General features: G+C 46.4%; 1 pseudogene; it reads right to left on the bottom strand.

The window, feature by feature from the left end:
* Positions 1-1217: 1217 nt before the first annotated feature.
* Positions 1218-11911, bottom strand: LOC136368674 (CMP-N-acetylneuraminate-beta-galactosamide-alpha-2,3-sialyltransferase 1-like; annotated as a pseudogene).
* Between the last annotated feature and the right edge of the window lie 2877 nt (positions 11912-14788).

Genomic DNA, 14788 nt, shown 5'->3' with positions numbered 1-14788 from the left:
ATAGTACTGCTACAGCATGAGGAGGGAAACATTGTATCTGTATGTTTCATCAGGAACATGTGACCTGAATAGTGTCAATGGCTCATCAATGCACTCAGCTTTGTAATAAATTTATGAGTAGTCTGGAGAGAGAAAGAGGAATGGAAGAAATGCAGCAAGAATTTAACCCAGAGTGAAACAGTTATCACTGTTTCCTATCAATGACTGGCTTGTCATTGATAAGAAAGCCAATTGCCTGTAAACTGGAAAAGGATTGGAGATCATTGCCCAGAGCACACCTGAGCATGTAAAGAAAGATGAAGGGAAGGTGCAATACTTTTACTCATCATGGGAAGCCTGGAAATAGTGGAAAGAAGAAATTGAAGACACAGAAATGAAGGTTCTGCCTGAAAGGCAGAAAATTAATGAATCTAATAAGTAATACAGGCTTCTACTATCAGCAGGAAGGATATGAGTACAAGAGTTCTGTGATTTTGATAGACTGAAAACCCAAGTGTCCAAGAACCATGATAAAACTTAATCAAGGATGTTAGTAACTGAAAGTGATGAAAGACATCCTGCTAACCCTGCTCTGGAGGAGAAAAACCTGCCTTGGGATCTGCAGACATCCCCAGGGTCTGCAGTCTTGTTCTGCAGGGGGGTCATGTTCTGAAGGGGTGCCCTTTTCAAAGTTGTAAGGGGTCAAAAAGCAAAGGAAATGGTTCACATGCTTTCAAAGTTAATTCAACATAAGATAATTTCAAATTTATTCAACTCTGTTGTCTTCTGTCACCATGTTTGATTTTTTTTCCCTTCTTACTCTTCCTTGATGCAGTTTAAAAAGTATTCCCTTAGTTAAAAACTAAGAATAAAAGTCTTAGTAAAAGACTGGGCAGGCTGAGGGGGGCATCTTCCTTTCCTAAGAATAGCTACAAACCTCCCGCAAATGCCATCTGTGGGTGGAAATATCAGCTCTGTCATGCAGACAGCTATATTTGAGCAGCTGTTGTCCACCACTGGCTTCACAGTCCTGCAGGGCCACATACAGCAGCTCTCAGGCACCATGCACACCTCCAGCCCCAACATCTCCCCTTTGTCCCTCCCAACCAGCATGGGCAGAACTGTGCTCACCCTATGTCCAGCTAAGTGCAGCATCACTGCTGCCATGGGAGAATGGTACCCACAGTACCCAGCTGGGAGAACCATTACAAGCAGTACTGAAACCCTGTGAATCATAGGGTCTTTGAGTCCAGGTGGTAGGGTGGAGCAGAAAGCTAAAGAGCTAGGACAGCTGCTGGCAGGGCCCTTTGGCCCATTCCTGGCCAAACAGCCTGGCTCCAGTTTTTTGGAAATGCATCACTTGTAGAATACAGTCCTGCCTTCATGTGCCCATCTCTCAATGAGGCTGAATTTGACGTCAGCGGCATGGACTCTCGTCCTGCGTAAGGCTCCGGACCAGCAGGTTTTTTTCCAATAGTGGTGCCAGTTCCCTTCGCTGTCTGCTCTGAAGCCAAACATGGAGACCTGTGCACGTGCCAGCAAGAGCCAAGGCTGTGTGAATGCTGGGGCATCCTGCAAGCATAAGGACAAGCAGTTCAGGGGAGGTACAGTGGTAGCGTCTGGTACCACCAGCTGTGCTCACCTGCCAGCAGATGTGCAAGGCAAAGAGCAGGGCTGTGAAGCCAGTAGAGGGGTACCACCACCATGATGCTGTGTCCAGTTGTCGTCATGGATGTACTTGAGGAAAGCTGGGTCTGGGATCAACACGTGAGGGGGGAGTGATCAGGTGCTCTCCATGCTGGAACAGGACAGCCAGCTCAACATGGTACAGCCATTGGTTCTCTGCCCAGCAGAGTTTTGCCTGCTCCTTGGGAGCTGGAGCCCACAGAGCCACTACCTTGTTCCTGTCAGCTTTGATGGACCGTTTACCTCTCTTTAAAATGTGCTGCAAAGCAGAGGCAAGCAGTGATCATATAGTACACCCGCTGCTGAGGGGGCCATTCCTTTGCAGAGGGTATCCATTGTCTGCTAGCACCCAGCCCAGTGGCATCCCCTGCCCCTTGGGCTGGCCCAGCAGCATCTCCTGGCCTGGCTGTAGGAAGGGATGCCCCACTGTGGAGACAGCTGCCATTCCACTCATAGGAGTATGGTACTGCAGGTTGGCCGAGCCATGTGGGTATTGCAGGCCTTGATAATGACTGCAATCTCTAGGGAGTCAGATGGGAATCTGCAGTGGCTGATATGAACGACAGGCACACTTCAATGCAATGCAAAACAGAACTGATTTAGTGGGTAAAATAACAAATGGCAATCCAAAATCAGTATGGGGATGCACCAAAAGGGTGAGGGCCAGGGGTTACAGTAACATATAGGGTAAGGTTTAGGTGGAGTCTGAGGGATAGGGTCAAGTGAGGGAATACAATAACAAATATTCGTAACACTGCAGCAAAAATGAACCAATCATGGAACAAAGAACAGAGAACTTTCTAGTCTTACTAACATTAAGAACTCGCATGAAGCCTTGAGGGTGAGATTTCTCTCCAACCAGGGGGATTTTTCCTATGGCCTTAATTTAGGGATTTCTTGAATCCCAACATCTCCCCCTATCTTCTACAAGTGTAGCTTGTATGGAGTTCTTGGAAACTTTTAAAAGCAACTGTATTAAGGCACAAAAGTAAGAACTATAAGGATAACAAACATAACTAGTAACATTGTTTTGATAACAGATATTACATACTTGAAATGTTCCATCCTTTGAACAACTTATTAAACCAGTCAGCTCTTTGTTCATCTTGTAGCTTATTGACACCCTCTCTCAGAAGGCTTATGCTATGATGTATCAAATTACTATGATCAGACAAGTCGATACAACAAACCCTCAAAGTCTTCTCAACCATGGCCATGGGCTAGAAGAAGGAAGTCAATAGCTGCTCTGTTCTATAGGGTAGTGTCTCTATCGGCCATTACATCAGTAAGTAACTTATTGAGGGCGACTGAAGTTGCGTTGTTTTAAGTCAGCATCTGATCCTATCTAATTATTTTATGGCTTTGGCTGCAGCTGCCCATGTCAGTAGCATAGACGTAACAATTTCTGTTGACTTACTTCAATTGGTAATTTTATTACAATCTGCCTCGAATTGGCTCTTTTAGTATGTACCAGTTTATGTGCCATGCTTAGATTAGGTGGTAACAGAGTTAAATGGCCCAAACTACGTGGGCCGCCTCTAAATCCACTGTGATATTGCAGGCCAAGCTCTGTCTCTTCAAATAAAGGTCTCCAAGTGCTAATTGGATTGGGTACAATCTGGTATTGGGACCAGATAGGAGTAGCGGCACCACAGGGTTTGATTTTGATATAATCTATTATTTGGGGAAATAACTTTGAACACCCTTAGATTATAAAATTTGATACAGTAGTCCATTTTTACTGACCCCCAACAGTTCTAATTCCTGGGGCTCAGTTGGTGCATGTGGTAATTTCCTCATCCAGTGATCGCAGGCATCTATGGGATTGAGTTTCCAGATTTTAGTACCTTGGCCCCGAGTTTGCAGAGTACAGGTGGTATCCACCAGTATTGGCCAGACATTCATAGGTAACCCAACTAGACAGGCGGAGAAAGGGTTACTTGGGCTGGCAGCTGAAAGACGGACAGTCTCCAGCTTTGTAATGTTAGCAAGAGTTACTCATATTTTGTATTTTGAGTCCAAGATCGCCCTAATTAGTATTTTTTCCTTTCAAAGTCCTGTGCCAGGGTTTCAAAGATGAGTGGAACTTGCAGCTTTGGTCTTAGAAGGTGTTTATTCAATTTTCTTATCTCAAAAGCTGCACACCGCCTAACACCAGGCTTAGCATGCTGAAAGACACCGCTGCCAAGAACATGAGACCTGATGTTCAAGGTCTTTTAAAGGTTCCTAATCCAATTAACTTTTAAGAAGTACTATATTTACAGTTTTGTACCAATAATTACTACCAATTCTAGACACGCAATTTTCTACATCCCATACATTCTACCAATGTCTTTGTGCCACCATCACAGCAAAAGATGAAGTCGAAAAAGAAGAACTTAAGACACTGCCCAAAATTCTCCATCTTGCTCCTATCTACTTCAGTTCTAAAAACGCAAAGCTACAATTTTTCACCCTGTGACAAACTAAACTACTATCTAATTTAATTTTTTGTTGTTTTCATCTCATCCATAAGTGTTGGCAATTTTTCCCATGGACTTTAAGTCAAAAGCAGTGCTTTCCTGGGGTCCCAGCAACGGTCTCAGGGCCCCCAGGGCAATTTGAGGGGTTTCCCCATACCCTGGACTCCAACATCCATACATTTTGTTTTGGTTGCAGGACTATCCAGGTATCACCTTGAGAGAGTGTATTAAGAATGCATACAAACAAGAAATTACAGGAGCTGAGAGAGGCCATATTAGCTTATTTTTAACTGTCCAGGTTTTCTTGGTCCTGGTCTGTCTTCTTCTTGATCTCCTTCTTTCGGGTCTGGGGCTGCTGGCCTGGCAGGTGATTCTTTCCTCTGCACGTAGGGCTTGATGTTTTTTCTGGTACCTACTTAAGTCCACGTCCTGTGGAGATACAAGCAAATCACCTGCCCCAGGTAATGAGAGGAAAAGGCCCCAAGATCTGTTTGGTATCCAGGTCCTTAATTAGTACTGGTGGATTTTCCTTTAATTTGGCTTGAGATGTATTAAAAAGTGTCGATATATAGGTGGATTTGTCTCAATCATTGAACTGTTTAGAAAATTAAAAATGTACAGAGCTTTTAATAGCCTTCCTGTAATAGCTAAGGCTTTTATTCCCCTTTTTTATTTTTCTAAGAGGTCTTTTAGGGACTTACAAGACCTCTCAATAATCGATTGTCCCATGGGGGAATGTGGTATCCTGGTAGTATGTGTAATACCCCATAGTTGAAAAAAATTATGGCGCTTCTGGGAGATGTATACCAGCCCATTATTTTAATCTCCTGGGGGACTCCTAGAGATGCAAAAGTTTGAGTAATATTTAATGGCACTCCAAGCTTTCTCCCCAGTATGGGCTGAGGCATACAGAGCTCCTGAAAATTTATCAACAGAAGCATGGATGTATTTGTACTTACCAAAAGCAGAATAATGGGTCACGTCAGACTGCCAAAGTTGAAGACTTTTTTTAGTCCTCTTGGATTCACCCCTCACCTGGATGGACGCATCCTGAGGATGAAGAGAGATACTGAAAAAACAGTCTGTCAAATCAGTAATAACCATTTTCCAATTTTGAGGTACTATGGCAGGTGGAGGGAGAACTGGTTGTAATGCTCCCATATTCTCAATCACATTGTTAATCCTTCAGTTAAGGATTGGATTAACCTCCACTTGCCTGTTGTCTTTTTAATGACAAAATGTAGTATTCCAAGGACTATTTGTTGGAACTAAATGCCCTTTCTCCAGTTTTTCATTGACTAATTTTTTCAGCACAGATAATTTAATTTCAGTAAGGGGCCACTGATCAACCCAGATTGGGTGATCAGTTTTCCATGTTAACTTCTGGGGTCCAAACAGTTCATTGGCCCACACTGAAAATCCATCTCAAATCTGACTCCTCATTGAGAAAGAATGTCCCTGCCCCATAGGATAATGGGGGTGTAGGTGTTTCACATTTGCCAAATTCTGTTTTGCCAGATTTAGCGTAGTGGTTTGAGTATCTGCTCTTTTTTACCTCTGGGAGAAAAAGGCAAAACAGGCCCAACTTAAAGGTAAACAGATAGTTTATTAACACACACTAAGGAAAAAGAAAAAAAACGAAACCTTCAAAACCCTTCTCTTCCCCCCACAAGTGTTCACTTTTCTAAAAACAACATAGAGACAAAACCTGTGATTTTCAGTTAGTTTCACCATTTAAATATAGTCTTTCAGCAATTCTTTAGGAGAGGAGTCTCTCTTAGTTCACCATGGAATTTCCCCCACTGACAACCTAGACCAGTTCTCTTGCAGGCCCTCAGAACTCTCACAGAAACAGCCGCCCGGGGGAACCTGCTTCCATGTGGCCTCCTCCCATTATCGGTTTCCCAAGCTCAGGCATCTGAAGTGTCACCTTTTAAAAATGCGTAACTTCAAAAGCAAAGGATTCTTCATCTCAAGGAACAGAGATGTCTTCTCACTTCTTTCACTGGTGCAGGGGGTTTCTCTTTCTATCTGTTCAGGCATCTCATGAGACCGCAAGAATCACAGATTCTAATGCAGTATTATTCAGTCCATCACAAACACCTTTGCTCAAAAATCCACAAATCATCTCCCCAAATGCATATTTTTTCTATGATTTAAAGGATAATCCACCTATAGAGTTTATTTCCATAGCTCAAATAAGAAAATCCAGCCAGCAGACAACTCCTTCATCCTTCCTCTAATTAGTCTTTTACTCACTCTCGCCATCTGACTGTTATACTGGCTCTTCTCTATGTTCACTCTGTCTTTTTCTCTCTCACTGGGAAGAGCTAAGTTTTAAAAGTCTTAGTCTATGTCAGGAAAAAACATTCTTGCAGATTAGTCACGTGATCTCTGCTCAGCAGCAGCTGCCAAGATTTTCAAAGGCCGCAGGGATGGGAGGAGAAAACTCAGGCAGACAGATTTCAGATCAGCCTGGCTGATGGATGCCTCCTGCTCCCACCCCTTGGTCTCATCCAGGATGGCCCAGCTTGGACGGGCTGCAGGCTCCCCTCCCCATGCTGGGGGAAAGGGCCCAGGCCCATGGCCAGGCCTCAGGCCAGCTTCCCCCCATAGGGAGAGTGGCAGGGTGTTCTACAGCTGCTAAAAAACCGATCCTGGCCGGGATGGGGACAAATGCTCATCCCCTCCCCCAGCCTAGGAGTTACCAGGCCAGACGTGCCTCCTGTAAAAGCCCAGGCCCAGGCAGGCCAGGCCTCCTGTCCCCTCCCACAAAGAGAGAGCTGGGACTGCTTTACCTCCTCCAGCTGGAAGGAAAAAGAGGGCTTGGCTTGGGCACTTTATATGGGTATGACTAAAAGTCGCCTTCAGCTTTCTCAGTCGTCAAATCACAGGCCAAAGAGAAAGAATTGGCCTCTGATAGGTCCCTGTCTTTTCTAAAACAGAGTGTGAGGTCCTGGCAGGGCCATATTTTATTAACCAAAAAAACCAAACTGTGTTAACCTATGACAAGGGGTCTTAACAATAAATGATCTGGTGGTAGCTACTCGTCCTTCTGGGCCTTTAAAGGTAACTGAGTATACACTTCTAAAGCTGTTACTACTATCACCAATCCCCGGAGAGAGTCCATACTTAGGTTTAAAGATCACTCAGGTGGTTGACATTGTTTATTACTGTAACATCCAATCCTGTATCAATATGTCTAGTTAAAATTATCTGCTTACCATGTAGTTATAAAGTACAGGTTTTGGTTGGTGTTATCTGATGAGCTTTGTCCACATCGCGAGGGAGGATGGGTTATTCTATGCCAACAGAAAAATTTGTGCAATAATTAAACCTCTAGGAATAAAACATGGAGGGTCAGGGCACATAGCTAACATAGTCAATTCCTGGGAAGAGGTAATGGCAAGAGCAGAAGGTAAAACAAAAAATCCCTCAGATTATGTTTGAGCTATACTCAAAATTATAAAATCCTGTGGGTCTGATTCAGGTCCCAAGAATCCAGTTAAAATAGCGTGCATCATTAGATGAGTAATCATTACTGAATTGACAGAGACCAGCTCCACTCTGGTACCTGGTGGTGCATTTACAGGGAGGCTAGTGAGGAGGTCTTGCAGGACAGGGCTTCCTGGCTGACAATGCTTCTGGGCACGGCTGATAGGGAGACTTTTGCCATCACATGTCACTGCCCACTCTCAATCTCCCATTTCCCTGGAAATGAGAAACCTTTCCCTGCTTGAGAGATGTTTTGCTAGTTAACTGATGTTTACATTTGCAGGGCCTAGTGGGTGGCCTTTTCTTGGGCTGATTACAGTCGCTTTGCCAATGGCCTTGATCTCCACAATTAAAGCAAGGTCAATTTTGTGAATCTTGAGAATTGTTTTGAAATGTTGCTAAAGCTTGGGCATGGTGTTGAGCTTCAATGTTTGCACCGTGTTCAGGGGTTACCAGCTGACTGCACGCTTCAACTGTTTGGGGTATGATCGACTCTGGGTCAACGAGTAGTGTACTTAATACCCTTTTGCATTGTTCAGCTTTTAAGCAGCTTTTAATAATCTTTTAAGCAGCTCCTCTTTTGCCCTTTCAAGTAGAATTTGCCTGTCCAAGGCTAATTTTAATTGGTCCAAAAATTTTATATATGGTTCGTTTGCACCTTGGCAAACATCTGCAAAATCAAAGTCTGGTCTAGAGCCATCTGGGACTTGGACAATGGGTTTCCTTGCAGCTTCTTTAATTCCATTTAATATTGACCATGTTAAAACTGCAGCTTGGTCATCAGGGTCACTATGAGCTCCCTCCCCGGCTATGTGTTTGATGGTTAATTCCCTCCAAGCCTGATCTCCTTGATGGTCACACAACATTTGATTGAGCGGTCTTTTCCATCCTATCTCCCACAAGGTGTATTCAGTGGGGGATAGAAGCATTGTCATTCTGTACTTCATGTCGTGAGGTATTAGGACATGAGCTGCAAATGTTGCTGACACCAGGTTTTGAAAGTGTGGTGATTGCCTTCCATACTCCCATGCGGCCTTGCACTATTCTTTTACCTCCCCCATAGGCGAGTGGTTCCCACTCAAAGGCTCCCTCTCTTCTATAACATACTGGGAATGCTGACATTTTTAATACCATATCCCACTCTCCCTCTCTTACTGCAGCCTTCCTTATCTTACGCCATGAGTCTTCTCAGGGCTCTGGAAGGTATAGGTTTTCAAGGTTTGATGAGTTGGAGGAACTATGTGACACAACAGAATGCTCTTTATTTAAGTTGAGCTTATGCATGTGTTGAGGCTTTGAGTTAGGGTTTAGTGTTACTGTAATGGGCACTGCCATCTTGGAGGGGGGTGCTTCTGGAACCCAGGTAGGGGGTGTTCGGGTTTTACAGGAAGAGGCGGGGTCTGAGGGGTGATTTCTGGCATCCAAAAGGGAGGTGTGGCCTGCTTTGTAAGGGGCATGACCCAGAGTGGAAGGGGTGGGCCCCGAGGTGGAGTCTTGGGAAGAGTAGGAGGAGGCTTGAGGTTGGTGAGTGGCTATTTTAAATGTTAATTGGGAACACTGACTTGTTCGATCTCCAACACCATTTTGTTTCACCTCAGTGCATGTGGTTGAGAAGGTAGAGAGCAGGGTGGGGGGGGGTTGGGGGGTGGTTTGAGGAGCACACAAAGGATCAGGATATAAGGAATAGGAGGACTTGAGATAACTGGGCCCTCATTATCTGGAAGTTCACCCACTGGAAAGTCTGAGAGGTTGGAAGGGAAGAAGCACGGAAGCAGGGGAATAGTTTGGGATTTCTCCTCAGTTACCAACCAGTTCCCGTACCTTTTTGCAATACCCTGCACTAGGGCTCCGCTCTCATGTTTCCACCCCAGGGTTTGGGATAAGGATATATGTAAGGGGACTGGCTGTCTCAGTCTCTTTCCAATTTATTTTTTGGGGCTCTTGGTATCTTTCTTCAGCTCTTAAAGTCTCATAGATAACTCTAAATACAGGTAGCAGTTTTGCTGTTGCCTTGTCTCTTTTTGTAGTGAGGTCTTACAATTTGATGCCAACAGAGTCCCAGAAATCCGGTTTATACATCATGGACACTGTAGCATCTGGAAAGTTCTTGAAAGCCTATCTCACAATGTCCCTTAATTCCTTTTACCCATTTTTTTTTTTTTTCCCTGAGCAGCCAGTTTAAACATAAAGGTACAATAAACTTCCTTCTCTACCTGGGACAAAACTGACCCCATCAGGAACTGGATTAATTAAGGGTTTGGGAAAAGTGGGTAACACACACTGCCTGAACTAAGGAGAAGTGTGGCTGGGGACTTGAACCCCAGGGGGACACATCTCCCTCATTTTGCTGCAGCAGCAGGGGCTCCAACACATTTCTTCACCTTCCAAGGATTCCACCTTTTGCAGCCAAGGCAGTCACCCGCTGATTTTTGACTTGTTGGTGTCGTCTGTAGACAAGGATGGGAAGGCTAGCCTAGTTGGTGTGGAGCTTTCCGACTGTCCCAACAGGTTGCCTCAGTCTGAGACATCCCTGTTCAGGCACCACTTTTCGCAGGCCCCGACAATGGCTCCGATGTCTAGGGAGTCAGATGAGACTCTGCAGGGGCTGATATGAAGGACAGGCAACTTCAATGCAATGTAAAACAGAACTGATTTAATGGGTAAAGCAACAAACAGTGAACCAAAACTCAGTATGGGGATGCACTGAAACGGCAAGGGCCAGAGGTTACAGCAACTTATATAGGTAAGGTTTAGGCTGAGTCTTAGGGATAGGGTCCAGTGAGGGAATACAGTAATGAATATTCATAACACTGCAGCAAAAATTAACCAATCATAGAACAAAGAAAAGAGAACCTTCTAGTCTTACTAACATAAAGAACTCCCATGAAGCCTTGAGGGTGAGATTTCTCTCACTCTATCCAGGGAGATTTTTCCTATGGCCTTAGCTCAGATTTCTTGAATCCCAACATGTTGGGACAGGTTAATGCCCAACTACCTCAAATTGCAGGGCAGAGGGATACCCAGGACCCTTTGTGCCATCAGGACTAGTGCCAGGGCTCCAGTGAGCACCAGAACCCCCAGACCACACTGCACCATCTGCAGGGTTTCCAGCACAGGAGACACCATTCCCCAAAGCTGACACACCGTGTGGGTTCTCCAGTGCAGAAGGCACTGGTCACCCACTGCAAGTGCAGAGATTTGAAAGGGACAAGGACAAGGTGGACATCGGGCCTGAAGTTCACTGTACTCTCTGGGTACATGAAGTGATGGGTTGTTGTCATGCTAACATCCAGCTCAAAGCCAGCGATCTTTGCTCTGTTCATCCTAAAGGACAGCAGGATGTCCTTTTGGTATGTCCCAAAGCAAAGGTGAAAGCCCTGCTGGTTGCAGGGTCTTGGTCCCACCAGGCAGGGACAGCACATCACCCTAACCGGCAGCAAAGAGTGGACATGGGTGACACAAGGCCTGTGTGTCCCAGGATGGAGGGCTCCAGAGAGCAGGGTCAGACAGTCACCTCCATCACAGGGTTTGTGTTGGCAGATTTCAACATCATGGCCAGGAGTTGGGCCATGCCAGGGTTCTGGGAAGACAAGGAGAGACCAAGTCCCTTTAGGTCACCCACCTCAGCACCCTGTCGTGAGCATCCATTAGCAGCCCATGGCTGGACCCTTTTAGCCGCCCTGAGTTCTCTACTACCACGTAAGTCCTTCAGCAAGACAGATCCCACACATCAGCTGTTGGGACCTGGAGGACACTGAAGAGCTGCTGAATTATGTCCTAGAGCTGGACACCACTTGGGAGACCCTGCAGGGACTAGGGGAGCAAGCACAGTGACAGCATTAGCACCTCCACCTGTAACCCAAAGGGATACAGAGCCCCATTTCTCCTAGCAGAGACCCGGGAAAGGACAGAAAAAAACAGATGGTATATTAGGAAAAGGGTGCAAAACAGTCTAGGGGGCAGGGCATGAAAAGGAGGAAGGGCTGAGCTGGGATCTCTGCATCCCTTTATCCCCATCATATCTGTTCTTGGCCCTGCCCCACTGCAGACAGATTCAGGGAGCATGGGAAGACCACAAGCTCCTCCCCATTACTTACCAGCCACGACTGAACCACATCCAAAGAGAGCTCGTGGTCTAGACCTGTCAGCAGAGGCCCTATGGGTGCCTTGTAGCGGGCATTGAACCATGCAGAGCTCTTGGTAGGGACAGTGCAGCAGGCAGTAGGGTTGTGGAGGAGGGAGGGAACCCAAGGGACAGGATCAATGCATCTGTGAAGGCTCAGAAACATGGCTACGGGATCAGCAGCAGGCACAGGGCCAGCACCATCTTTGTACCTCTGGAACAGCATCCCATGTGCCATGTGCAGTAATATGTCACAACAACCTGTGGCAGTGACACCACAAATGCCTTCTCATCCACCCTTTCTGCCCAGCATGCCAGGACACCCCTTTGGATGCTCATCCACTCTGAGGGGCCTGAAATAGCCCAATATTCATTTCCTTTTCTAACTGTTCAATGACATTATTGCTGTGTTCTGCTGTTGCCACTGCCACCAGTTACTTCAGGCCAGACAGGGCTGGCTGGCAGCATGTGCTGTACAGGAAACTGCTCTCTGCAGCACTTTTAGGGCCTGCAAACTGACCTGTGAACAAGCAGCAAACCATCATCACCCTGGCCACAAGTCAAACACCAGATTCTCCATCCAGAGTGGTGTACATTCACCTAGCAAGTGCACAATGCTATCAGTGAACCCTCCTCTCCATGCATGAAGAGAAGCTAGGGCAGAGGACCCCCACAGCCTCTCTGCCCTGGCTGAGCCCATGCAGGCACCATGCAGCTCCCACTGTAGCGGTCCTGGGGTTCTGCAGCTTCATAAGGACACTAAATCATTGCTAGGAAGAACATTTCTGTTCTCTGTAAAAAAGCTCTCATGTAGCCAAAGATCAGAAAGAAAAGGGTTTTATACTCCTCAGGGAATTCATGCAGTGCTCAGTGACTTAGGACTTGGATTCTGTGGGCCAAGGCAAGAATGAAGAGCAGAGCTTCATGGGCAGCCTTCATCCAGGGTCAGAAGAGAACACAGCTGGTTTGTGGAGGTGTCCTTCTGTACTAGAAAATCCCACAGTAGCACCCTGTGCATCCCTCAGTTGCTATGTGTCAGCACTAGTTCCATTTCTCCATAGAAACCATTTTCTGCAGCTCCTGGAGAACAGAGCTCTAAGGACGCCCCTGCTCATAATGGTGTCTGACCTACTGCACTCTGATCTGGTTCCCAGAGCATGTCACAGACAGCAAAAAAACTTCTGCCCCAAAGGTCCAGGCAACCAGCAGAGATAGGGGATGGAACAGGATGGGAGAATCTGCATGATCCCAGGCAGCTGCAGCAGGTTGTACTATCTGTGTCACCCTGTCCTTTCTAAAAGCCAGTGAACCATCATCTCATATTAAAGGGGGAAGCACAAACAAGCCATCAGTAGTGCACTGAAAACCCAGATGTGGGTTCTCCCAAGCAGGGAGCTGCTATGAAATGCCAGCTTTTCTCCCCACAGGGTCAGGGTGACTACCAGAGCCTCCATACTTTCCCTGCTGGCAGTCACAAGTCCCTGTGACTTATTCTTTTATGCTCCTGCAAGCACCCACAGTCACTTGCCATGATGGAGGCAAAGAGTACCCATCTGATGAGCTGGTCAGGCCAGGTGCCCTCAGTCCTTTAGGCTGGTTCAGGTACTCCTGAAGCCTCAGGGCTTTTTAAGCCACAGCTCATGAAGACACGGGAGCAGGCTGAGGGCTGAATGGCCAGTACCAGCTGCCTCAGTAAGCCCAGACAGAGGGTACTCAACACAGGGAATATTGCATGTGGCTTGTTGCAACCATCTGTGGCTGGAGCGGGCAAGGCTCTGGACAGGCAGATTTGAGTGGCCCCACATCTCTCTCTGTGCCATGCTCCATACACCCTCATGCAATGTCCTGGTTTGGAGTAAATTAGGGAAGAACCTCCAAAAGGAGTCCCCTAAACCAAACCTCCACCACCCCTTCCCCCCCCAGCCCTGGGTTCGGGAAGGAAAATACCTCGGAGGAAAAGTGGCAAAACCGATTTATTGACAAAAATACACTCCCCAACACCGAATAGTGGGAAAAAGATGGGTTACTGTGATGAGGAGGGTGCTGACACGTCTCTGGCAGGCCCAGGACTTCTCCAGCTTCTCAGGTCAGGTCAGGTCCGGAGCCGGTTCAAACCTTGGGGGGGGGGGGAAGAAGGAAGGAGGGAAAATAAACCAAACAGAAGCAGCGGGGGGAAAAAAAACGGCGGCAGGGGCAGCCGGAGAGCAAAGCAAAGCGAAGCGAAGAAGGCAAAGGCAGCCGAGCTAGCAAAAGCAAGAGCCGAAAACAGGAAAAAAAAAAAAAAAAAAAGAAAGAAAGAACTGCAGGCTCCCGCCCAAGAGGGCGGGATTCAGCTGTGAGACATAACAATGTATCCAAGATATGGGATGGATATATGGGATAGGAGGCAGGTCAACCCAGAACATTCCATCCCTTATCCCATATAGCCATCCAATTAAAACTTTCATCTCACTTACTCAGACCTTTAACACACATTTTCGTCCGTCTTACTTGCTCAGACCTTCGACACTTATACGTTTCCTTCTGTTTTATGTCTAACTGATCTAATGCGCAGACAATGGTAGTAACATTCAGCACATATCAATCTTACCCCATATTCAGATCTCCCTGAGGTACACGTCACATTGTTCCATCTTTCTGCATTATCCACCATGTACAGCCCGGTCCTTGAGCAGAGACAACTCCACGGATGGGTTTGCCTGTACCCAAGTCAGGGTTGATCCATACTGTCTTTCCCAACAAACCTCTAACATGGGCCACTGGGACTTTATCTCCATCTACTATATTAAGGTGCTGGGACTGAGCAGGACCTGCCCGGTTGGTGGAACCTCGAGTGTTAACTAACCAGGTGGCTTTTGCTAAATGCTGCTCCCAATTTTTTAAGGATCCTCCACCCAATGCTTTCAGGGTGGTTTTTAAAAGCCCGTTATACCTCTCCACTTTACCCGCGGCTGGTGCATGGTAGGGGATATGATATACCCATTCAATGCCATGTTCCCTAGCCCAGGTTTTAATAAGATTATTTTTGAAATGAGTCCCATTG

The sequence above is a fragment of the Sylvia atricapilla genome, chromosome 16 (assembly GCF_009819655.1).
Source record: "Sylvia atricapilla isolate bSylAtr1 chromosome 16, bSylAtr1.pri, whole genome shotgun sequence".
Taxonomy (NCBI): Eukaryota; Metazoa; Chordata; class Aves; order Passeriformes; family Sylviidae; genus Sylvia; species Sylvia atricapilla.
The sequence above is the reverse complement of the archived record's forward strand: the minus strand, read 5'-3'. Positions and strand labels throughout refer to the sequence as shown.